Raw genomic sequence first — 26390 nt, forward strand, 5'->3', positions numbered from 1 at the left:
AGCTGGGCTGGGTAATATCTTTGCTGGCTCGCTTTAGGATGTTTGCTTCTCCCCTGGACAAATCAGTCACTGAAATAGCCTAAATCACCTCTGAAAGCCCAGACATATGTTCTGTCATTGGAGATTGCTGTGTGTCAGCTGGGGCAGAGGAATGTATTCTATGCGTGAGCACCTCACAAATATGAAGGGGAGGGTACAGGTTTCACTGATGCCACCTGATGCATTTAACTCCTCATTTGCTGCAGGTGAGGAGCCTGGACATGGCTAGGTACTGTGGTTCAGCCGATATCTTAGAGCTCATGCAGCCTTTACAATCAGTTGCACTTCGGAGTGCCACAATTAAAGCAAAATAGGAAGTGAGGAAATGGAAAAGGCAAATTACTTTTATCGGATACTGCTCCCTTTTTAATCCCAAACTCACTGGTTCAGTGGCTAGGGAGGTGATATTTCTGCTGATAGAAACAGATATGAGGCTATCTAAGGCATGGGGGCTCTTCCCACCTAGGTCAGCTGCAAATTCCCAGCTTTGCATTTAGTTCCCTGAGCCTGCTCCTGGGACAAGAGCAATTTCCCAGCAGTATCTACAGGGAGAGGAAAGATTCGTAAGCCACTTGGCCTCTAACTGGTTCAAGTGCTGAGTTTATGCTCTGTTCATGCCAGGGACCAGTTTTCTTCAAACCAAAGGGGGAAGGCAGGGGAGGGGAAAGTCCTTCTGAGGAGCTTCCACTCTCTGTTCTTGAATGGCCTCCCACTTTCACATGATTTGGGCATTCAGCATGAAGACAAGTAAGGCCTGACAGGACTCATGCTACAGTATCAGGCACATGCTTTGGAGACAAAAATAAGTATTGGCTTCATTTCCATGTTCCCTTATCACTAAACCTCTGACTTCAGTCTATCATTGGCCACTGCACGGCTCCCTTTGCCAAGACTCTGGACATAAATAAGAAATAGTATTTAAAGGATGGGCAATGATGGTATTAAGCCACCAAGGTGGGATAAAATATTGTGAGCCTCTCTGAAATGCTCCCTAAGGGTTACTTTGCCCACACATGCTTAATTCGCCACATCTCTCCACAGCTATCTCCCTAGCTCAGCTGTGTGAAGTGCAGTGCTGTGTGCTAGTGACTAGGACAAGGTGGTTGCTGGACGAAAGCATGTAATTTCTGTTGTGTTAATCTGCAATTATTGTGTAACTAGCAGCCTATATTCGTGTAGCTGGAGGTTGTGTCACTTTGCAGGTAACTGATGAATGAGTGTTTAAGAAGTAATGAGAAGAGCAGTCTGACCTTGTACCCAATCCCCATACTAATCACATCATCACAGTATCATTAGATGCTATACCCAAGCCACATTATTCCAGTGTTCCTTCTTAAGAAGAACCCTATTCTCTTGTGAAAAGGAGCAGAAAAGACCACTACGTGAAACCATATGTTCAGATCCCCTGTAAATCATGAGCTTTGCATCTAAGCCTCCTTTTTGTGCTTTTTCCAAATCTGGTCTTCAAAAACTGAAGCTGTCTTTTGTGTGTCCAAGAAGGCAAAGCTCTAGTGATTTGGTCCTGCAACCAGCTGACATTTCCCATGTGGTGATTGTCTTACTACTTGTTAAGGTTTCTGTCTAAGCATCCAGAACAGAATGTTACTTTGATTCCTGTTCCTCAAATTGTGACTCACTTAGGGGATTTCATCATCCTACCTCACTCATCAGGGCTATAGAAATAAAGGTTAAAAACGTGAGAAATTTAACAAGCTCAGCCCTCAAATTAGACTGAGATGGCACAGAACTGGATGTTCCCCGGATGACACCTCTACATAAGGCTCCGCTAATAGAGGTCTAATGTCTAGCCAGAGTTTTCAAGTGTGACCTGCCAACACTCTTCCCCAGTCTCTCAGTGCTGGAGAAAGAACTGGACTGAAAAAGGACTGCAACAAGAAAGGACCAAGATGTTTTGTGGTAGCCTTTATCAGGTAATTCATTCAATTAAAATTAATTACAAAATCAATTTTCTCTGGCTTAAAGGAGGGCACGGGTGCAAGCTTAGTGCCTTTAGAGAGAGAGTTGCACTCCAAAACTGAACTAGTCTGTCTTTCTATTCACGTGGTTGCTTCTCTCAAAGAACCTCCTATCCAAAGGGAGGCTATTACCATCTTTCATTGTCAGAAGCACAGATTTTGCAACCTGGGATTTGAAGAAGACACTCAGAGACTAGGACACCTGCTACTAACAGCATGTTCTTGTAAGTCTCTTCCGTTAACTCAGATCCTTGTACCTCCTATGGTTTGTTTTTAACTTTGCCCACTGATAAATTCTTCCATTCTTCTGCTACACAGATTCATGGGGTCATTTTATGCCAAGCCTTCCCCTATGACTGGCAGCAGTGGTAAAGTTCAGGTGAAGAACAGCATGAAACAGATAAGTTTATCTCAACAATTCTGGCTGGCTGAATGAGCATGCTCATTCAGCACTTGAGCACAGTTGCATCTCTGCACTCAGGTGTCTGTGCTCAGGAGTGTGCAGAAGTTCACATATCTGCAAGCCTTCCACCTTTTTTTTTGGTGTGGACAAATTTTTGGCACATGGGGAGGCCCGTGCCTAGGAGTTTGTACATGTGGCAGCAGAACCTTGCGTGTGCTCATCTCAGCTAATGACAAAGAATCGACTTTGGTTAAAACTCTTCTTAACATTTGAGAGCACATTTTCCTGGATATGTTAAACTGTGGTCAAACATCATCCACATGCTTTGCAATGGCCTCATTAGAAAGAAGCCAGAAATGATGAAAGCTTTGAGCTAGAGCGAGGGTGTGTCAGGCCTTTGGATCTGGGTGTGTAAACAAGGGCACAACAGATTTTGTGAGTATAAACTCTGCAGACCTATAAGACTAAACTCCTGTGACATATTTATGTTTCCTCATACACAAATCACATTGACTCTCACACTCCCCTATCACGCGGACTTCAAACGGAGCGGAGGAGGCAGCTGGATTCACTAAACAACATCTTGGGCACTATGAACGTGTGCCAGATAATAAGGGGAGAATCGCAATTAAAATGTCAAACTGTATCACATTTCCCTAACAAAGTCAGAGAGGATTTCCCTCTCTGTGCCTTTCCTTTCTGGTTAACTTGTTTAGGGAGCTGAGGCTGCTCTTTTCATGCCATGGTTTTCAACTCCTGCAAGACATATGAGGGACATTGTTCTTGCAATATTTTCTTCCTTCATGAGATAATTTGTTGAACACTCGAATAAAACTGTGTAACAGAAGGAGCCAAAGTTGTCTCAGAAGAAACTATTTAAAACCTCCTGCTCAGCATGATGCATGCTTACAGGGCTCTGCTCTTTGCTCTCCGCTAATAATAGGTCCACTTTGTTCTCTGGAACTTGAAGCACTTTCTGAGCACTCTTACAAGGTATATAAAAATGATTTGCATATGAAGCAAATAAAGGAAATTTACAGTGAAATTCAGTATTGCACAGGCTGGCTCTCAAGATTATTGCAAAGGTTCCCTTTGACCTTGAAACCCTGAATCCAGCCAAAAGCTTGAAGCTGTGCTAAAGTTGTCCAAGACTCATATAAAAATGGAAACTATGGGGAGTTTCAGGTGTTTGGCAATGGCAAGAACCACTTTAGACCTAAAAATGAATAACTCTATCAAGCGTTCATTTCTTGCCCACCTGGAAACAATGTGGTGGCTTGCCAAATAGGGAGGAACTAGTCACTGAAATAGGAAAGATAAATTTTAATATAGACCAAATATCATTTACTTGGCAAAAAAATTCTTCCCGGGCAGATTTTACTGCAAATACTTAACTGAGTGACCATTTGTGGAACGTCTCAAGCTATTAGTGCTGAGAGCATTATCAACTGTTGTTTAGTGATTGCTGTTACATTTGACATGCAACTGAGGACCAAGATGGAGGTTGCTTCCCATAGCAGCTGGCTCTTGTCCTCTTGAAGAATATCTCAGGTGCTGAGCCAGCCCTTCCTGACCTCCATAAACACACCCCTTGCTTTTTTATACTGTAATAAAGGAGGCTACACTCTGCTTTGCCTGGCTGTGGCTGCCCAGGCCTTGCACAAGCATATCCAGCAGCTGGGTGTAAGTTTGAACTCTGGGGATCCTGCAGCAGCACCATCTGTGGGAAAGAGTGTGGAAACAGTTGCTACCAGATAACATCTGAAGCTACCGAAGCTGTCTCCCAGCTAGGAAGCCCCAGGCAGACATCAGCCCATGTTCCCAGACATCCTGAAGGCCATGGACCTGCTGAGTACAGCCACTGATGAGGATTTGGTAAAGTGTTTCTTCCTCATAGAGGAAAATTGAAACTAGGCTTCAGACCTTTTTGTGGCAGAGGATTGTGGAAGCCCTCCATGGTGACATGCACCAGCTCACATTCACTCCTCCTTCTGTGGTCCCTATGAAATCCTTCCCCTGCCTGCAACCAAAGGAGTAAAACACCATAGAAGGAGAATGGCCTGTTAAAAAAGAGGAGCAAGATATCTCCATGTCACTTGCATGGGTATCCTGTTGCAGAGAGACCTTTGTGGGATCTTGTGAGCTCAGATATTCAGCCAAAAGGGAGAGGAAGTGATTAAAATGGATGTGTGCATCTCTGTTCTGTTTTCATCCCGGTGCTGCAGTGGAATTACTTAAAAAAATTATAGGCTCAGTGTAAAACAAATCTTAACAGGCAAGCCTGCTCCTGTCCCACCACCACTGTCACTGGTTTCCTCTCCATCTTCCCTGCATGCAGCACCTCTCAATACTTCACCATCTGCTCTGGTTTTCTGCTTCTTTCTAATGCAGTGCAGGGTCAGCCACAACATTTTTATGGGGTTTCTCCACAGAGTTCAGCCATCAGTTTGGAAGCGCCTTTTTTTGTCAGGGCTGTTTCTTTAAGCAATAATGCTTAAAGAAATTAAGCATTAATTAATTAATTAATTAAAGAACTAATTCTTTAAACATGAATTAATCATGTCTTTCAAAGGACCCCTCAACTACCTGTAAGTAGATTGTGACTGTAACATGACAGCTTGCATTTCCACCCACTACCCCCTCCAACCCTTTAGTGTCATATTTGCCCATGCTGAGGTGATGGAGCCCCTTCCCATTGCCAGTGCATGTTCTCATGCTTGTGTTCAACCAGATCTCAATGACCACACGGCTGTAGCAGCCCTGGCTCAGCTGGCCAGACAGGATGTGCTTCTTAAGTAGACCCTGAAGCCCATACCAAGCTTTACCTTTCCTACCCTGCCCAGATGTGAGGTCCCCAGCTTTTCCAGCTGAAATGACACCTTCCTCCTTTCAAAGCCAGTTCACACTGAAATCTGCCCAGCTTTTCCTGGTAACTGCATTTCCCTGCAGCATTCTCGGTCAGGACATCTGTTATATTGTGTCCTGCAGTATCTCATGAGTCATCTCCATCCTCCCACGTAATTGCAGGCGCAAAAACTGGGTTTGCCAGGTTGCAAATTGGCTGGTTTGGGCCCCTGAGCATCATAGAGATATGTGTCACCCTCCTCCCTCGGGAAGTCCCTGTAACATTTAATAGAAAAACTTAAGCCTGCCCATGCCTGGAAATTTCTGGGGCAGGTGGTGTCTGCTGAGGCTCCTGCTTCTTCTGCTGATCTTGAGCATTTTACAGTTCCCTTGTGTTCCACCCATCTGTTGTCTGCCTCCACCTTTTGGTTGCCTCCGGCCAAATACAGTGATTATCAGTGTTTTGAAGTAGACGTCTTCTTTCCAAAGTGTGTTCAGGTCTGAGCACGGCAAGGGGTGGAAGGAAAGAATCCAAGGCCAGGCAGCCCCAAATCAAGCACCAGTAATCCCCTCCCTGCCCAATCCAGCAGCAGGTTTATTTCCAACTCCAGCAGAGTTTTTAGGGTGATGCACAGTCCAAACATGTCTGAAAAAGTCGTGCCTGTGCTCCCCGCAGGCTTCTCTGCCGAGGGTTAGGAAGAGGAAAGGCCAAAGCTGCATTTCTGGACTTTATTTTCTACTTCACTTTTCTCCACCTCCCAAGCTTCATCCCCGCTCTCAGAACAGACAGGCAATGTCTGTTGCACATCTTCCCATGGCAGTGCCTCATATGCTTGTCTCTCCATGTTGATATAGAAAGAGCTGCCATCACAGGTTCCCATGCCTGAAGTTTCCCAGTTTTGTCATAATATTCCCTCGTGGACTTCAGAGCCGTACGCTCAAGGTGGCCAGTGAAACTGCTGCGGCTTCTTAATCATTTTGTTAATATACCAGACAGGGATAAAAGGCCACAGCTGCTGGCTTATTTTAACTATTTGGCATATGGATGATCCCACAGAACCACTGCATCTCAGACAGGTACAGTGGCTGAAGCTACCATTTTAACTTTCATTATATGCAAGCTATTTTTGTTCTGTGAAAAGGATCTTTATTTTAACCAGTTTTGTGTTTCTTTTTAAAAAGTGGAAGGGGAGAGAAAGAGACCAACTAATGCTGGAAAACGTTTGCCTCAGCAGTCCTACTCAGCAATATGGGGGTTTCTGTTCTGGGGGGACCCCCGCTATTTGTCCCTGTTGCTGCCCCAGGCATTCTCTGGGCAAAGTAGGAGCATAACACAATGCTTAGGCTGGCAACCTGAGCTGTTAATTTGCAGATGGAGAAGCAAGGTGCACAGGTTTCTGTGTGACTCTCCCTCCTAGGTGCCCTTTCTCAAACTGGGACCAAGCAGTGTCTTTTCCAAGTCATGCATAGAGCTAGCAGCAGAGGTGGTGGCTCTACCCTGACCTCCTGCTCTGGCTCTAAGGAGGGGACTCATCCCTCCACATACTAATGGGGTCCTCAGGTCACTAAGTACCCCTCCACTCCTGAAGGCATCTGTCTTTTTGCAGGTGAAGGCTGTTTGCAGTCAGGGCATCAAGGCTTGCTCTGTGCAAGCCCAATGTTCAAGGTCACAAAAGGAGCCTGGGGAGAGGAGGGAACGAGACCCCAGCTACCCTAGTGCCAGGTTACAACTGCTGCTGTTGCACGGGTGAAATATTTCCCACCATCTGCACTGCCTTCCTAGAAACAGGAAAGTCACTCCTGGCCCCTCTCTGTCTGCCAGACACTGGTTGGGCTTTTTCCCCCCTTCTCTCATTTCTCATGGAGTTAATACAGAGAAACACAACTCTGAGTCCCTTCTGGACTGTGCACTGGTATCCTGGGAAACCTCAATGTGGTTCTGGAAATAGGTTGTATTTGCTCGCTTGCGACTCTGAGAGAGGGCCAAGGGCTGTCTGCTGCAGGTGAAGCTCCACAGCTACTTGTGCTTATAGTTCCTCTGGGATAAGCCCTGGGAAATAGGGACCAGAAGCAGCGCTGCCAGTCCAACATCCCTGATTTGTAGCTTCTCCCAAAGGGTCCATATACTTTGTTGGATTATTCTGCAGTGTCAGCTCCATTTACCAGATAGAGGTAGGCTGATGCCAGTCAGGGCACTCCAGAGCCAGGTGCTCTCCAGAAGCGGCAGAGCCCCACTTTCATGCCTGTCAAGGATAGGATAGCGGAAACAGCATCCCCACAGCTGCTGCAGACCCATGGCAACTTGGCTGCATGTCTTCCCAGAGGGGTTTAGGCCAAGCCTGCCGGAAACACCTCAAGTGTCTGGATGCACTTAAGCTCCAAACCTGAAATCTCCACCCTGGAGCTCAGTGTAGGTACTCAAAATGCTTCTTTCAGGAAAAAAAGAAAAAGAGAGAATCAGAGAGAAAGAATATCCCTCTTGTTTACTTCATTCTTCAGCAGGTAACCTTGTGATTCTTGTTCTATTTTGGTGCTGACATTCCTAGGAGCTTACCGTAATGAGAAGCAAACACCACAAACCAAAATAACAACATGAACCTAAGTGTAAGCCCTGGTTTCCCACCTAGAGATTGACTCATCTCTGAGGGCTGCTGGGTCTGCAATTCAACATGACCACTGGGGAATTAGTGGGAAGGGAAGGATGAGTGGGGTCCAAATGGTCCAAAAGACTGAGATTCCAACGTGCAGGCTTCCCTCCACCTGACGCTCTGTATGTTGCAAAGTCTGTGCTTTGCGTCTGCAAGCATGATCTCACCCTACAGTTTTTAAATCTTTCCTGCTCTCATGTGCTGTGCATTGTGTTGCCTTTGGTCACACACTGTAGTGATCCCCTCAGCCTTACATGGTCGGTGCTGTGCAGCAGCAGGGTATGAACATGCTGAGTGCTGGGCAGATACTAATCAAAGACACTATGGAATGACAGGCAAGTGAGTGTATGATATAGATATAATCCACCAAAATGCCTAGGAGACCACACGCTGTACCTGATGTGAGCAGCAATTGTCACCCAGCCACCCTTCTACCTGCCCCAGGATCCTGATAACATGTGCTAATAGACTTTACAGATCTGTGGGGTGAAGCACTTCAGTAGAGCCAGCTAGATGGATTACTAAACACGCTTGAAAACCAGATGGAAACCTGTGTGCAGTCTCTTAGACTGAATCACACCATTTCTCTTGCTTTGGAAGTGGGCAGCCACTGCATAATCTTTTCTGTTATAAAACCAAACCATTTTAATTTTCATAGCCCTGCTTTCCTTATGGAAAGGAAGATGCATTTCTCTCCTTGTGGAACTTCATGACATTGGACAGGGTACAAAATGGAGGCAGACTTTCTCTTTAATGGCCATCCTGGAGCAGGCTGTGCAGAATCCAGCCTATCACCCAACAGTGTCTCCTATAGATCCTGTTATATAACGCAACCCGAGCCACCGCAGGACCCTGTCTGAATTCACCTGATTAAATTATTAGCCTCGTGTCCTGGTAAACATCTTGCAAGGCTGCCTTGCGAGCGTGATAAATCTAATGCCGGGTTTCGGGTGTCAGAGCAACAGGGAAGTGTAGCCCAGCTTAGAGCACTTGCTTCAAAACCGGAAGAGCTCTAAGCCCAAGGGAGTGCAAAAGCCACATGATGCTGTTGTCTGTCCAACAACGATGCTGCATCCAGCCCAACGTAATATCACCTGATCCCAGGGGTTGCTGTGACCCCATTCCCTGAAAACTGTCTTCTTTAGGGATGTGGAGAGAAAGGCTGAGATACAAGGTAGAAGCTGTCACAGAGGTGTGTGAAGAGCTCCCCACTGCTTTATTCCCTTTCAACCATATCCACAGGTGCCCTGGAGTGGCATGGTACTGGCTGCAGGCTGCCTGCTGTGCCCTGGCCAGGCTGCTTCCTCCTTGGCATGGTGCTCCCAGACATCACAATGCACCTTTTCTCTGCTGGGGACAGAGTTACGGAGCAGCGTGGCAGGAGGACTCCACACTCAGCTCATGCCTTCTGCCATGCTGCGTTCCCCAGAGTACAGTGGGCATTAGAAAATTTCTCAAATTAGAAACTGACTTTTGAATGTGCGCAGTGTCTGGCAAGCTCCGTCCTACATCTGCCTAACCTTTGGGAAAGGCAGCCTCGGCACGCTACCCCCCGGCCCTCTCTGACTCTCCTTGTGTGGTAGCACCAAGATAACTTGTAGAGCTTTTTGCTTCAAGATACAGAGGCACTTCTCTGACCTTGGTCTCCACCTCTCTGAAGACATTGTCTATATTACTGCCTTGGATACCTCATGGATGCTTTGGAGAAGCTTCCAGAGGATCTGCAGGTATAGAGTGCTCATGCTGGCCTTCCCATTGAGGAAGGGAGCAGGCAATAGCATACAGTAATTCAAGGAAACATCTCAAGGAAAAACATTTCTCAACTCAAAGGCTTCCCTATGAAGCCTGCTCCTGGGGACAGCTTTGGGATGTGGAAGAGGAACCAAGCAGTATTCATGGGATTGCCCAGTTGCACCCACTACTCTGTTGGATCACTCAGCACTTCTGGGTGGGAGCAGAGGTCTAGAAGAGGCTATAGCCTAGCAAAAGAGAATTGCTAGAAAGTGAAGGAGAAATCAGGACTGAGCAGACTTTGAAAAGATCACTTTGACCTCTGTGTATGCCTAAAGATGGATTCATGCCTACAAATTTCAGCTAGTGCAAAATAACCCGTAGGAAGAAGCAGTATAGCCTAATACAATTAGCATTGATCTCCCATGACTGTAAGAAGGCTGCAGTGTGACAGGATATATCCTGGTACATTTTCTGCCCAAGAGATACCTGGAGGTTTGCCTGTGGTGGGCTTTGTATTCATTTCACTTGCTGTAAGTGTGCTCAATGGGGACAAATCTGCTGTTTTGTAAAAGGTTTTCCGGCTCCCAAGCAGCCCAGTGACTGAGTATACAATGCAATCAATGTTACAAGTACTGCTTATGCTACACTCTGGTGCACTGCCAGGATCCCACACAGATCAACCTGACCCAGCCAGAGAAATCATTGAGAAATAGGAGAGAGGGAGAAGGAGCAAGAAGAAATCCCCAAATCCCCAGAAACACAATGTTAAACCCTCCCACCTGATCTGCAAAGCAAAAGCCAGCCCAGACCAAATATAAACCAAGGCTGCACAGCCAAAACAACCAGACTGCAGAAGGTCAGATAATCTGAAATGTGCATATTGCAGCAGGGCGGACGTGCCTGCAGCCAGCTCGCAGAGGGGAGGAGGAACGGATGTCTCCTCGCACAGACTCATTTGGGATCCTCTCAAACTCTGGTCCTCTTGGAAATCAAAGGAATGGCTACCCTGGAGGAAGCCTATAGTCTACACAGCTGTTGGCTGGCATCCCTGTGTCTGGCAACTGCCAACCCAAATGCATCACAAGTGCTGCTTCCCGCTGCCCACACCGGGATGCCACTGCAATTTGTAGGATGAGTGACAGGAATAATGGAAGGGTGTCTTTGAGGACTCTAGTAGGCTTACACCTGAGGCAGGAGGGCTAAAGCACTACAGAACTTTAAAGTTTATATTGGGTTCTTTCTCACACAATGAGTCTGATCCCTTTTAATCTTACTAAGCTAATAGCAAATCCTGCTATAGCAAATGCCCCAGCACTGCCAAAGGTGTTTTCTTTTACTCTTATTAAAATGTTGTTGTTTACTAGGTTTTTCCCGTAAGTCCTAGGATAAAGGCGTCCTGTTCCCACACTAGCAGGAGGAAAGGTAAATGTATTTCTAATGGCAAGGTTGAACAGTTCTTTCCAGAGTGGCCAGAGTTGCCACACGTTCTGGCTCTGCAAAGATGGGATTGCTCCTCATGATGCTGGTGAAAGGGCTGAAGGTGTTGACATCTTCTGAAGTGTCTGCATGGGTAGTAAGCTGGAGAGTTTACAGTCACCACCAGCCCCAGCTTCAGCTCAGATTTCAGTGGGACTGTCCTTCTAATGATGTGGCTTCTCAACAATGGTATTTAGAGAGACCATGCTCATCCAAAGTCTCCCTTGCAGCTCCTTAATGCTCCTCCCATGGAGACTGCCATGGGGTACAGTTATTTCAGGCCAGCTGGTGACACTATTTCAGATGCCCTTCAGGCTGTAAGGAGTCTACCTTTCTCCAACCCCACTTCTGATAACCTCTCTCCTACATAAAGCATCTTCATCTGTGTAATTTTTGCTGGTATCCTTGAAATCATGACTCCAGCACCTCCAGGTGCTCCATCAGTTCTGTGCTTCCTACCCGTGTTGTGGATGGGAATTTTGCATTCCAGTACCATCCTGAAAGACTTCAGCTGCCCATCCAAAAGGAAGCATTAAGGCTGGAGCTCATAATTTCAATGCCATTCTTTGCCAACCCAGCTGAATTTCTCAGCTGTTCTTCAGCAGATTATGCACAACCCTTTAATTTCATGCAGAGATGTTTAGTCTATGGTGTTTACACATATGTTATCCTTACTATGACAACACTGAAGGGAGTGTCCCTCATATAGTGATACCTCCTGCTTATCTTCTTAGAAACACTGAGGTTTTGCACCTGTTTGTTCTTGGACAAATTCCTGCCCAGAGCCTGTGTACTTACAGTGTACCACAGTAAAAATATGTTCAACCATAGTGACTGGATGCAAAAAAATCATCCCTCAGATCCAAGGCACATAGCCTGTGTTCTGATGTCTTGGCAGAGACCTGGTGGCTGCCCAGGAGAAAGGAGACATTAAGGAAAGCTCATTAAGGAGTTTTGCAGCTTCTCAGAGGGGATATTATACATCTGTCCTACAGGGCCCTGAAGCAAAAGGCTCTCTCCTCCCGCCTCCCCAAATCTTCCTCTCTCCCACATTCATACAGCCTCAATACATGACTGATCTTTGTTTTCTTACATCATGATCACAAATTTCAAATTAGGGACACTTGTGAGGGACTTATGGTGGGCCTTTGGTGAGTCTATATCCACCAGCTGCGGGAATCCATCACTGTATAGACTTTAGAGCTCTTAAAGCAATTGAGAAAATTCCTGCTACTTATGCTAATTTGCCTTGGACGCTCTGCTCATATGGGACTACCAAGGCATGTTCATGTGGGATAGGGGGTTCAGGTACCAGGGATTCAGATGAGTTCTGCTATGCCAGTGAGCTGACCTCCTGAAGTACACCAACAAAATCTACACTCAGGGTTTGGATGATCAGCTTGTAATGACGTATTGTCAACATTCCACAATATTTCCCATTTGTAGGTCCTGAAATTGCGTGCTCTCTCCAGGATGCCTTATTTTATTTAAATGTGTGTGAGGTGGGGGTGTGTGAAGGGGAGAAGGCTGCTCTAGCTCAAATGGCAGCTGATAAACATTGAAAGCTCAAGGCAAATACTACTTCTGGTTTGATGTGGGTGGGTTATAACTTGCTGTTTCAAAGAAAAAAACTACTCAGAGAGGAAATAAAACATGACCTCAAACATACTCCAGGTGATAATCCAAAGGGGAATGAATAGAAGAGTAAGAGCTGATAAAGATGAGTTTATCCATATTTGTACAATGTACAGGTAGGGCCCTGCACTTGTTTTGGGACTGCAGTGACTACAGTAACAATAATGTGAAGGAGGGAAAAATAGATGTGCCGTGATATAAAGAAAAGGTGTGAGTAGTGGCACTAAAAGCAGTGCCTTAGCCAACAGGAACTCTTCCAAAGGGATGGCTTAATTCCATGACTTGACTTTATGCTCTGCAAATATTTGCCTTTGAAAATGACAATATTTGTGGGCACTTGCAATTTTCTTTGACAGCTGCTACCAGTAGCTTTCCATAGCAAAACAAACTGGGGAAACCTAATTTCCTGAGGAAATTTCCATGAAAATGTAGCAGGTAAAAGCTGGCTAATGTTACTAGGAATGTTACCTCTTGCACCATAAAAATGGCTTACTTCACTGAAATTCATTTCCACCTGGATAGCTCTCTTTCTTTTTCATGCTCAAATTATGGCAAGGAAACAAACAAACAAACAAGAAAAAAAAAAAAAGGAGAGAGATTCTGCTGCATTAAAATACTATCAAAAAATCCTCATTCATAGCCCAGAAGGGCAGCAATGAGAACAGGCTTTCTTCCCCCAGCAACCACATAGACTACAGGAGTGGGGAGGCGAACCTGTAAGAAAAAGGGTGTTGTGATCCACATTCTTTTGTTTATTCAAAAGAATAAAGAGGAAGCTGGGACACTGATGACTTTTGCTACTTGAGAAGTGGCAAGAACTTTCCAAGACCCTTACAACTGGTAGCTGCAATGAAAATGTTCAAAATTACATTTGGAAATCATTAGAGTAGTGGCAAGAAGAAAGACCACAGTGAGTGATGATCTAGCTAATGGGCTGCATTGAATAAATGGAAGAACAAATAGGCACAGAACACAACCTTGCATCTGTCACATATTACAGCTGAAAAAGATGATTCGGTGCTAATCCAAGTAATTACAATAAGGGCAGGGAGAAATATGTAGCCTTTTGTGAGCTATTAAGCTGATGGATTTGAAGAGGAGAGGTAGTCAGACAGGGCTCAGTTGAAAATGTACATCTCCAGGCCTCACAAGAACATCACGCTGAGCTTTTTGGCTTCACGCTGCAGTCTCCTCTCTGTCTCAGATATGTTTCCTGGAGGAAACGGTGTAGATTCACTCCTGAACTGGGGCTACTTTGCCCTTTCTAATGCCCTAAATTCCCTTTGTCCTGCTGCCTCTAACTCTCCTCACCTGAAAACACAATCAGCAAGATCACCAAATCACACATCTACAGTGTGGTTGACTTGTGCAGGCAGCTCTAGAGATACCTAGTCCAACTCATTGACAGCAGGGTCACCTAGAGCAGGTTGTTCAGGGCCGTGTCCAGTTTTTTCTTAAACATCTACCGTAATAGAGGGAAACTCCATAACCTCTTTGGTCAATCTGTTTCCAGCTTTCCCTCACTGACAAATTCAAATCTTTTAAGCCCCAGGCTTGCAAGCCCACTTACTGACAATCACTGAAATAAGGCTTCTCTGACATCAAACATCTTGCTGGTGCTACAGCACGAGAAGGCCAATAACCCTCATGCAAATATATGCTAAGAGCCCTGTCTATGCAAAGTGCAGTGAGACGTGCAGATCAACACGCAGTGTGGGAGTCGTGCCCATGCACGCACCGACGGGAAAAAGCCCAGCACTTCCAAAGGGTTAGTACCCTCAAGGTCACCACAGCAGGGGCTGACGTAAGGCCATAACCTTGGCAGGGTGGGAGAGGGGGAGAGTAGCGTTTCCACTTTGTGAAATAAATAATACTCAAGGCTTCCCTGATAAGAGGAGCTGTATCAATAGAGAACTTTATTCAGAAGGTTAATGAATTGATCTGATCATTCCTGAGATCATCTATTAGTCCGGTGCTTGCCCATGAAAGAGAGTTGCCCCAAAGCATACGCTGCACATCAGTGAATCAAATGTGCAAAGAAAGACACACGACTGGAGAGAAAAGAAGCCTGAAGCAAAGCCTGACACTGAACAGCTGGACAGCAGCATATAATAATGGAAAGCACGTTGTGAATGCTGTGTTATCCAAATAAAACAGTGCAGAGGAGATTTAGAGAGATGAGAGGGACATGCGGCGAGGACGTAAGAGCTACCATCTTATTCTTTCCCGAAATAGGGCATAAATATTCTATGAGACTCTTTGTGACAGTAAAGTGCCTGATTTTTATCTAAAACAAAGTGTGTCAGACACAATAAGAGAGCGGGACCTCAGTACCAACCTGGAGGAAAAATGTCTGCAGTTGGAGCCCACCCTGAATCTCTTGCAGCAATGGTGTTTTCCCCAGAAATCACCCCTAAATCCCGTGCCTGCAAGTGCCAAGGAGAACCATCTCCCAGTGCAGTGCTGACAGCCACCAGTGCTTCCTATCTCGACTCAGCTCCCAGGTGCCTGCGTTGCAAAATTCCCCATCACACTTGTCACTAATTGGTACCTTTGTTAGGAGGCTTATCAAAGAACGGGAGAGCCGGACAGGGTCATAATGGCTGAATTATCTCCTTGTTCCTGGAAGTGACCCTGCTGAGCCGAGGCTGAGGCAACTTGACAGGTCACTGTAGTGGAAGCAAATGCTCATGTTGTAGCACTTTGGGAGATGAAGAGGACTTAAGGCTCCAGGGCTGCCTGTTCAGCACAAGGGACTGCCAGCACTACGCTTACTGCAATGAAAGCAAAAATCATGCAACCCTGTCCATGTTAAAAATCCCCTTTCATAAGGATTCACTTTATTTTAGGAGTTGTCTTCATGGCCAAAGGGTTCCTTAAAAGACTGAGCTAGCTCACTGGGATTAAATTATGCCCATGGCATTCAAAGGGAAACATCGGCAATGCATATGCAATACATACAGGCATGTGTCACTCCCAGACAGCAACAGGCTCTACATGTATTTTGCATTATGTTCTAAACCCACTCCGGCCAGAGAGTATATTTCCATTCTCCACTGCGAGTGTAATATGGGAAAGAGAATGGACCTGCTGCTGTGAAGAATTATAAAGAAGCTTGTTGTTTGGCAAGAATGGCCATATCCTAGTTATTTACTGTTATTACTGATGTGTATGTGAGGTTAAGACAATGGTTCGCATGAACTACACAGGAGTCCAAGAAATCAGGTAGTGTGTGTTCACATTGACCTTTTCTTTGGCCTAGATATAGCTTCTGCTGACCACACACACAGGAAAATGCACTTTCAGTACTGTACATTGTGGAACTTCAGTGGTCAGTGCTCATTTTTCACCCCTCTGATAGGACATCCTTTGCTTTGGAAGCACTGATGATGGACAGGTTAGAGGGAGATTGACTACAGACACATCTCTGTTCATGAGCCCTGCATTTAAACCTGAATGGCTGTTATATTTGCTCGTGTTTAGACCCCTCATATGTAGTTATAGCGGGCACAAATGCCTACTATAGGGGTTTGTTCAGAGGTTGAGCGCTTCTTTCAGCTGCTGAGATCCATGCTCCTGTTGGACACCAGATTGGACCGTGAGTGTAGGTTCATTCACTGCTCCTGCCCTGACTCTCAGCCTGAAAGCCTTATTGCTTTGTGTGAAAACCTCATTGTCCAAGTCATTTATAAAACAGAATGGGCATGGAGAATCCATCCGACGGTATTCTGCTCAACAGAGGCAGATCTGACAAAACCCCTTGGCAGTGTCAGCTGGGGCTACATAAAAGCACCTGGTAAGCTCATCAGCCATAGGGTTGTAAGGTCAAGGAGGAGATAATCCCTCTGAGTCATGTCAGTGGAACAAACTTATTTCCAAGCTCTCCTTTTCAGTGGTGGGGTCAGAGCTCGACCAACACTGTCAAGGAAGAGTATTCCCACTCATCCTCACTCTCCAGTGCCTTCTGCCATCAGCTTTAGGCTTACCCATGGGAAGCCCACCAAAACGAGAGTGCATCTCACTCTGCAGGCATTTATCATCTTCACTGGAGATTTCACAAGAGAGTGTGCCACATGAAAGCAGGAATATCAGAGATTCCCTTTGGAGTTGCACAGAATAGCTTGCCCCACCACATTTTCCTGCCTTCAGGGCCAGTCTTCCTCTGAGGGTAGGTCTGAGATTTGCCAGCTTGTGAAACGTAATCGGGACATTTCTATGCTGTTCCTGTCACACAGCCTTGAGTTCAGGGACACGTTGAATTCTGTGCTTGGCTTGCTCTGCTTTGATGTCCCATGTCGGGGGCGTTGATTAGAGCACTGAAAGTAACTGCAGCAGTTACTTTTAGTTTAGAGTGTTATTTATCTCTTCAGCCACTTCAGTGTGTTGATTTCGCAGTCCTTCTCCTCTGCAAAATACAGCCCTGCCCTGGAAAGTAAAAGTGGCTTTTGGTTGCAAAGGTTGCATCCACTTGCCAAAAGATATAATAAAAATGGATGGCATAGTCCAGCAGCTTCGTAGAGAGTTGCAGCATCTGTTGCATGCCTGATCAAAAGAACCGGGGAGTGAACTTGATGAATTGCGCTCAGAAGTGGCTCTTTGGGGATCTTATGTCACTGTGACAGAAGAAGAAAGTAGAGATGGTACTGGGATCTCCTATTGCAGCTGAGAGGAGTGAAGGGAAAGAGGTGCTGTCCTTCCTGTAAATCCTCATTTTCAACCTAGTTCCACATTCATCTCCATTTTCCCGGTTGTACTGACTACAAATTTAGTCAGGCTCTTTGGATTCTGCAGCAAAATCTTGCTCCAAAAGGCCACACACTGTTTGCTCCAACATACCTGAAATTCCTCTTCTCAACTATTGTGTGGACACTGGTAACAGCTTTTCCTGCTAAGCCAGGCTGTGCTGTTTTGGGGTCTCTTGCCCTCTTTTTCATTGCAAATCAGGTAAGTATGGGAGAGGATGCATTTATTTCATCTCTAGAGCTGCACGATGAAGTGATTTTTAGCTTGGTAGCCTCACTGGAAAATAATTTAGAATCAGAGAAAAAAACAAATGTTAATTTTTGGGGGTTTAACTCACAGGCAGAGGAAGGGGATCAGTCTTATTGTTTTCAGTTGACACAAAATGTTCCATGTAATCCAAAATGAAATGCTTTGCTATGGACACATGTGAACAAAGGCAAAGAGGGGGTGGGTTATGCAACTGCATAAAGAAGGAGCGGTTATTGCCATTGCAGCCTTTTATCTGTTATACAGGGGGCAATAAGACATACCCATGTCCAAAGGCCCTGGTGCCTGGTGCAAGGCTAGGTCAGGCTGAAGTCCCTGCCTGGAGTAAAGCAGCTGCCCTGAGCATGAGGCTCCGACACCTCCTTGCCCAGGAGTCCTGGTCTTTAAGGGATTCTGGACCAGGTGCTCTCCATCTCTCTGCCTTTCTTGTTGAAGATATTCTTGTTTAAATACTGACTGGTCCAGAAGACAGCCCTCTCTATCCTGCTGGACTACAGTACTGTTTCAGAGGATGAGATGTACACATTCCCCTCAGTTTGGGAGGGACTGTGAGCTTTATGTCAGGAGAAGCCAACAGGAGACCAGAGGCTGAGAGCTACTCTCATGCCCTGGGTGGGTCCTCTGTGTCCTGCTACTCACAGCCATGCTCCAGGCAGCCAAGAGACAGAGCTGCATCTTCCCTTGCTGTGTGGGAGTTTATCTTGGCTATTCTACGCTCTCGAGACCAGATAGAGTGGTACAATTTGAAGAGCACTACCTTCTCTTGCATATTTGTGAAGCTAATTCCATTTTTTTTTTCTCTTTTCCTTCCCAGCTAGCATCATTCAGGAAATACAGTACTAATAATGTGTGAATAGTTTCAGGACAACTAAACCCATATTTTCAGAATCTGTATTATTCTCTACAAAAGTAGTGATTGTTCAGGTCTTGCAGAATTAGTTCCATAAATCTGGGAAGGAATACTTTCAAACTCTCATTCAAAACAGAGCAATTGTTGGTTATAAAAAACTGATCAGAAAAATAGGATGAGACACAATTGGAAGTGCTTAGAAGTTAATTAAGAAAATGTTATTTGCACTAGTGCCAGCCTCATTGATATTAACTGAAACACAACTTCATTCAGCAAGCTTTTTCCTGATTCTATTGTATTTGCCAGTGGTTTTGCTTATGCAAAGAGGATGTGTTGCCTATTAAAGAGCTGTCTTTGCCTGTTTTATATTGGGAAGGGAATCCACTCAGTCTATGGTGTGGGATTCATGATGTGCTCCATGTGGCTAAGTGTGGGACACATGCTTGGCAGAGGGCAGGCTCTGTCCCCAAAGAGCTCCCAAGCAAAGTTAGAACCAGCTGCAGCAGGTGATGGAGAGACAAACAGGCAGTTCATGATGGGATACAAGGCAGCAGCTAAGTCAGTGCAGGGACTTTGGACAACGGCCAGTACGAAAGGCTCGGATGTGTTTGGACCACAAATCACCTTACTCCTAAGAGAACTGAGCAGTGGTAAGAGAATATGTCTATCAAGAGAGCCACAAAAATCCAGGAGACATGAAGGGAAGAGGAGCTTTGATATAAGGAGAAAATATTGTCAGGGCAATCAAACTTGGGTGAGAGTACAAGGAAAGGAAGCAGGAGTACGTAGTAATGCAGGTGACTCCAACTAGCACTGATACTTCACTTTCCAATAAAACAAGACCAAGAATCTCCTTTTATTACAAGAAGAGAGACTTGAAAGGATAAAAGGAAATACTTTTTCTGGCAGTGCATACTGAACTTTAAGAGGGCTCTATGACACAAGGTGTTATTGAGACAAACAGTTTAGATTGAGTGTGTGATAGACATGGGATTAAGTTTACCTTTGCAGTAACTCTGGGAATGGACCATGTCTTAACAAAGTGTGAATAATGGCATCTGCAGTTACAGTACATAACACTAGCAATACACGTGGCTTCAAAGCCCATGCTGGCCAGGATGAAAGCATAAGCACTGTCAGTGCCCAGCTTCAGGGCAAGAGAAAATCAGCCAGGAAAGGGGCAGAGCAAGTTATCCTTACTGGCATGGTATTTAGGTGAATTAGGAAGTGGTTTGCACCTGCCCTGCAAGCATCCGCTATCAGTAGCTGTAGATTTGATATTGGACCGTGTGGACAACTTCTCCTAATGCAGTAGTCCTTTTCTATCTCTTGTTCCCCAGTCAACTGATCCCAGGAACTTCCTGCACAGCTTCTCCCAAGTGGTTTTCTGATAACATTTTGTCAGAAGGGTGATTGTGGTTGGCTATTTATTTCTGTTGGTGTCTGATGGACAGGGTGGCTTTGTTAGATTTCTGCTTGTGACAGGAGAGGATTTCTTAGGGTATAGACCAAGGAAGTATTGTTTCTTCTGATGAACAATTGCCAGCAGCCAAACAAAACATTTCAAAACTAAAGAGGGAAAGACCATGTGCTGGACTTTAAACATTGGTCTGTTTTGACAAGAATCTAAAGCAAATGTTAGTGCAGAGGACAAATCAGAGAGAACAAAAAGCTACCTCTCCAGACTGGTCAGAAATCAAGTCTGTCTGATAGATATCCCTACCTGCTTTTCATCGTAGGTTCTTGAGGAGGGGGCGTTGCACTCTGAACCCATTGCCCGGTGAATTCCTCTGTTTAGTCCATTAGTCTTGATCATAGAAATCGAAGATGCACCTCATGGGATGGAAGGTAGCACTCTCTCCTCAGATCTGGTTCTCTGCTCTGTGTTTTTCCCTCTTGCTTGGCATTTCATTCTCACTGCCAGGTCACTTGTAGCTTATCTGGCCCAGCTCTCTCTCGTGCTTCAAGGCACATGAAGTAAGCCACGTCTGCATCACCCAAATGCTGAGTGTTCTTTCACTGCGGAGCAGGGAACTACTCTGCTCTTTCTGTTGCCATAGAAGGTCCCAAGAAGTACTAAATGCCTGTGGTCTGCTGTGGATCAACCACACTGGAATCAGCAAGATACTCAGTGACTACTGAAAGGGATATTTTCAAATTATTCTCTCTGTACCCCTACCACTGCTGGGACGTGGGTGGGCTTGCCCCCAGCCTGTGTCCTAGCTGGACCTCTCCATCTACCTGTGCCCATCCTGCCTTCAGCTCCAATGATGGGGACCTCAGGAAGCCCATTTCATGCCATTCCACACACTAAGCTATTCCAGGCAAAGCTTGCACTTGGATGCCCATGGTACAGAGCCCAAGGTGTTTAGTAGAAGACAGCAGCTATTGCTCCCAGTGTTGGGTGACATTGACAGAGCAGCAGATGATGCTCATCCCCTCTCGTTTTCATTTGCATTGGGACCACAGGAGGGGAAGAAAAATGGTGGTAAAGGACTGAAGGAAAGGTAACGTACAATGTCCTCAGTGGTAATGATGAGCTAGTCACCAGTGAGTTATCAGGATCCATCTCCACAAATTTGCCATCATTCAGACTTCAGAATAATGACTTCAAACATGTGACCCTGATGTTTCTATGGTCTGGAGGGTACTCAAGATGAGAAAGTAACAAAAGGCAGGTGAGTGTACAGCTATAATCAAGAATAAAAGAGGGAAATACAGAACATGGCTTTCATCATGGATGGATATACTGCTGCTCCCATCCTCATGACATAGATGTGTGATCTTCCCTGAGGACACTTTTCATCAAGAGGGGAAAAAACAGATGGGCTGATATTTTTTTTTAGTGCTAAGAGCTGCACAATGCAGCATTTATTTAGATGAATATAAACTGCAGCAAAGCCAAGTCTGGAAGATAGGAGGGTCATTCTTGATTATAAAGATGAGAGGAAGTGGTGAGCAGTCTGGAAATAACACAAAGTTAGAGAGGCTTTTTTTGGAAGATTTCTAAAGAAATAAAGTAGTTTTCATTGTCTGACAAATTTCACTGACCTTTCAGTGGAGACAAATCTGTGTTTTTATCTTTTATTTGATCTTGAACATAGATCAGCCTTTTCAGCTATTATTTCAGCTCTTGAACATAGATCAGCCTTTTCAGCTATTATTTCAGCTCTTGGAAAGGCATTGCAAACCTGGCTATGATGACAAACATTTGAACTCAAAATGATCTTTTTCTTTTCTTGATATGCAAATATTAAGCTTCATGAAATGATTGACTTCCCAACACAATGCATCACAAGATGCTGGTCTGTGTCCAGAAAGTGGCCTGCTGGCTTCCGTTCTCTGATTGTGCAGCCATTCTCTATCCTGCTCTCTGCTTTCTTCACACTACGCTTGCTGTTTTTATTATTTCATTGATATGTTTCACCTGACTGTATTTTTGCAGCTCTCCCTAGTTACAGCTGTTGTGCTGAGTTTAATTGCAATGCCTCAGACAGCTCATGATAGAAAAAGGGTCAGAAGGGCTGTCCCCAGTTGACAATTCCAATCTCTTGCTATTACAGATGAGCGTGTCCTGTCACATCTTTCATAAATGCAACAAGCTCCATCATCAAAAAGCTTTTAAAGTAACCTTTTAACAGGTTGTCCTGCTGGAAGCTTATTCTCCACCTCTCCTCCTCCCCCCTTGGGTGTTCTGATTATTTGTACATCTCCCGTTGTGCATTGCTTTGTTTTCACAAAGATGGATAAAGAGATGGCTTCTTAAAACCCCTCCTTTAAAAGTCTGACACGTAGTTAATTCTTTGTTGTTGGTGATTAATCTCCTGGCAGAGCATTCAGTGCAGGGTAATATGGAGCAATCAAAGCTGATGTTGATTTAGTCCCAATACCAAATCAATGCCAAGGTATATGACTTCTGGTCTGCTGTCTAATACATCAGTAAAGGCTCCAGGATGAAATGTATCCTGGCATTTGAACAGAACATAACAACTACCTCAGTGTCGTGGTATCTCACTACAGAAAGCTGAATTTTACCACAGAGAGCACATTCTGATGTGTGTAACACTCTGTCTTGGGCTTTAAAGACCATTTCCAAGCATTGCAGAGCCCAACTTCTCTGGAGTTAGAGAAACATATACTACATGTGCTAATGAACCATAAATCATGTTCACTAATACTCCACAGCTTTTCATGTTGGGGAAAATTTCTAGAAAGCAGATAAGAGAGAAGAATTATCTGCAATCAGGAGGTGTAAGACACATCCTGGGAAACAGCTCCCAGAAGCTCAGAACTTGCTGACCTGTTTATGCTTTTAGGTTTGGAAGTGCCCTGACTTCAGGCTACCATAACCTGAAATTCTTACTACTTTCTAGGGAATGACACTGATGGAATATCTGCACTGGCTTAGCATTTCAAATGTGTTCAGGTTACTGGACAGTTTCTAATTGACTAACAGAAAAATAATCAATAAAAAGAGCGTAACCAGCTACAAATATGTGTCACCAATATTATGTGTCTGAGAGGCATTCATCATACGCCATCATTTTCCAGCTTGGTATTAAGTAAATACCTAAACCAGGTGTGCTGGTGGCATATGATGTTTTTGTAACAAGCTTCCCAAACAGAGTAATGCTCTTGGTCTCACTGTGAAGAAGATCCATGGGAACTCATCAAGAAATACTCCCTTTTGCAAAGGCACGTGGTACATGAGCATTCACAATCAGCTATTCGTTACAGATGCTTTTAGAACAGCGAATAACTGGAAGAAATGAGACACAATATCTGCTTCTGCACACAGTGACAGCACGAGAAGGATTCCCTGTCCTGCTTGTGAAGAGGAACACACTTCCTTTGCTGCGTGGTCTGTCACTGTAAAGGAATTTTGAACTTGACTGGACACATGCATTTTAACTGCAGAAAACCAAAAATTCAACCAGAGAGAGGATCGTCAAAAAAAAAAAAAAAAGTGAGTACGACTAGTCCAGGATTTTAATTAAATGACCACAACAATAGAAGATACCAAAACTGGCACATTTCTGTGGGCAGAACTAACATTTCCAGAAGAAATCCATGTTAGACTTTGGGAGATTATGCCAACAAAAATATTTTTTTTTAGTTTCGATTGTTGAAAGCCAAATGCATTATATTTTTTAGGAGCTGGGTACTGAAAATTGAAACCCAACACTGGAAAACTTTGCTTTGCAATCAAACTAGTTTTTCTTCAGGCTCCTCACAAAAACCTAAAAACTTTTAAAGTAAAGCTTCAGTATAAATTTTGCCAGACTAAACTTGCAGAAACGATCACCAGTTGAGGCTACAATTCTTGTGGCTGTTCTCAAGGTTCGAGAGCTCTTCAGACAACTGTAGTTGAGTGGTCAGTACAGGGTCACAATGTCTGAGATCATCTGCAGTCCATGCAGAATGCCTTGCAGAGGATCTCAGGGTTACAACGCAAAAGACATACTTACTATCCTATTAGAAGAAGTTTATATAACTAAGTCAACAGAAAAATACAAGCACAGAATGACTAGGAAGTCTCAAAGGATCAAGGATAAAATGAACAAACAAATCTACCCTACCATCCACAACAGTACATATGCAACAGTAGTGACTTACCGCATTCTTAAGGACATAAGAACCCCAAATCCACGTATGACAGTGCCACTGTCAGTGCGAGAAGCTGACTTCTGTACACCCTCGTTGTCTACAGCCTCCAGCATTGTGTCCTCTCTTTGTGTTGTCCAGGGACCAAATTTCTGTTCAGCAGAGCACTTGCATATGAGTCTTATCGGAGATTAACAATAATATGGCCACCAGTATTTCATGAACACTAATGGATGCAAACAGATCCCAGAATGAAAAAGATGCTTTGCAAAAATAAGATTTCAGAACTCAGTGTAACAGGGGAACCTACACTGGCATGAACCTCTTCGTATTGATGCTGGAATTGCTACATGGGACTCAACCACCACCAGCCTGCACTACCTGCCTGCCAGATGCCCAGGCATGATGGAAGATCCAATTAAGCACTATCTGAGTCTCACCAAAATCTGATTGGGATTTCAAAGAAGGAGATGCTCTTCTACACTCCACAAATATTCTTATTTCTGTGCCGAGGCTGAGAAATTGCATGTGTGTTTCCTCAAAGCCTAGGTAATGATCCATGTCATTCCTACATCCTGGGATCAGTGCTAAACTTCAAACTAGATATACTTCTCTTCTTGTTACAGCACAAGATCCGCTAAATAAGGCTCTAGAATTTTGTGTGTGGAAAGAGCCTTTAAAATCTGTGCTGATCATAACCAAAGTGAATATCTACCAGTGTCATTTTTGAGGGAGTAAACCAACATCAGCTATCAAGAGTTGCAGGACCTCTTCTCTCTTTTGCTCCCCTTTCCTTCCCCTATGCTCTTCTTCCTCATAATAGAGAAACGGACTGTAGATTTATGATACATTGATGATTTTATGGAAGTCTCTCCACCCATTCATGAGCGCAATCTCTTTCACTTCTGAGATTTTTGTGCTAAAACATTTAGCATTTCAACCAACCCAAGGCTGCTCTTTTTTTGTTTGTTTTGTTTTGTTTTGTTTGTTGGTTGGTTTGGTGGGTTTTTTTGTTTTGAGCAGTAAACTCTTTGAGTCATGGATTGTCTTTTCTCTCTGTGTGTTTATAGTATGCGAAAAACAATGGGGCTGTTCTTGATTAGGCATCGCCATAACAAATCCAACAACAAGAGTATGGACAACCTGCTTTCATCTGCACTTTGACACGAAGATTTGTAAAATATCCACTGGCGATTCCTCTATAACGTGAAACAAAACATTCTCCAACATCAAAAGTTAGAACATCTTATCTGAAAAACTTCGTTTGCATAGTAACATCTGCCACCCATGTCTGCTCAGAGGGAGAAGCATGTTTTATGATGCCAGTGAGGAGCTTGCTCACAGATATGAATATGAATAGGTTGTTCCATGCAGGTAACTCAACTCTGATGTTGTCAGACCTGGTAACCTTGGGTACTGTTGATAGCAATCAGGTCTGTATTACCCACATAATCCTGGGTACCAAGGTCATCCATGTTAACTTACACCATCACAATCAAGCATGATGGGTTTTCAGTGATTGTGGGGTCACTGGCCAGAGTTAGAGAGATCCAGTCAAAGGAAGACAAAAGACGACAGGCCTCTGAGAAGGCTGGGATCACCATGAGAGACTCTAGGAGCATTTGCTACAGAAAAATGTTATAAATCTGAGGTAATTACTTTGCTGTATTTGACAAAACTTTCCTTTAGAACAAAACTATCTGTTACAAAGGGCATTTGCAGAAGATGGTGAAGGATCTCAGGTGCTTCTGTTTCGAGGAAGCAGGTGACATGTCAGTCAGTGGTCCCTCATTGTCACTGATATCTCTCATTCCACTAAGCATCAGTCCTGATTTGTCTCTCCCCAAATGACACAGTGCCTAGATTTAGATGGTGAGCACACATCTTATCTATCATAAGTGCTATAAATAGTTGTCATATCCACATACAGTATCCTGCTGGGCTATTTACAGCATGATCCAAAGCCCCTTGAAGCCAATGAAAAGGATGCCATTTACCTTACAGGGCTTTAGCTCAGCTCCTATAAACTCTTCACTTCTAGAGTATGTGACCACACTCTCCCAGGCCTACAAATATGTGCATGGTGAACCACAGACTGTAACAGGCTTCCATTAGGACCTACTGTATTTTCTGGCTATGGGTAAATGATCTTAATTGGAGAGAGGAGACGA

The sequence above is a fragment of the Chiroxiphia lanceolata genome, chromosome 3 (genome assembly GCF_009829145.1).
Source record: "Chiroxiphia lanceolata isolate bChiLan1 chromosome 3, bChiLan1.pri, whole genome shotgun sequence".
In the NCBI taxonomy this organism is placed as follows: domain Eukaryota; kingdom Metazoa; phylum Chordata; class Aves; order Passeriformes; family Pipridae; genus Chiroxiphia; species Chiroxiphia lanceolata.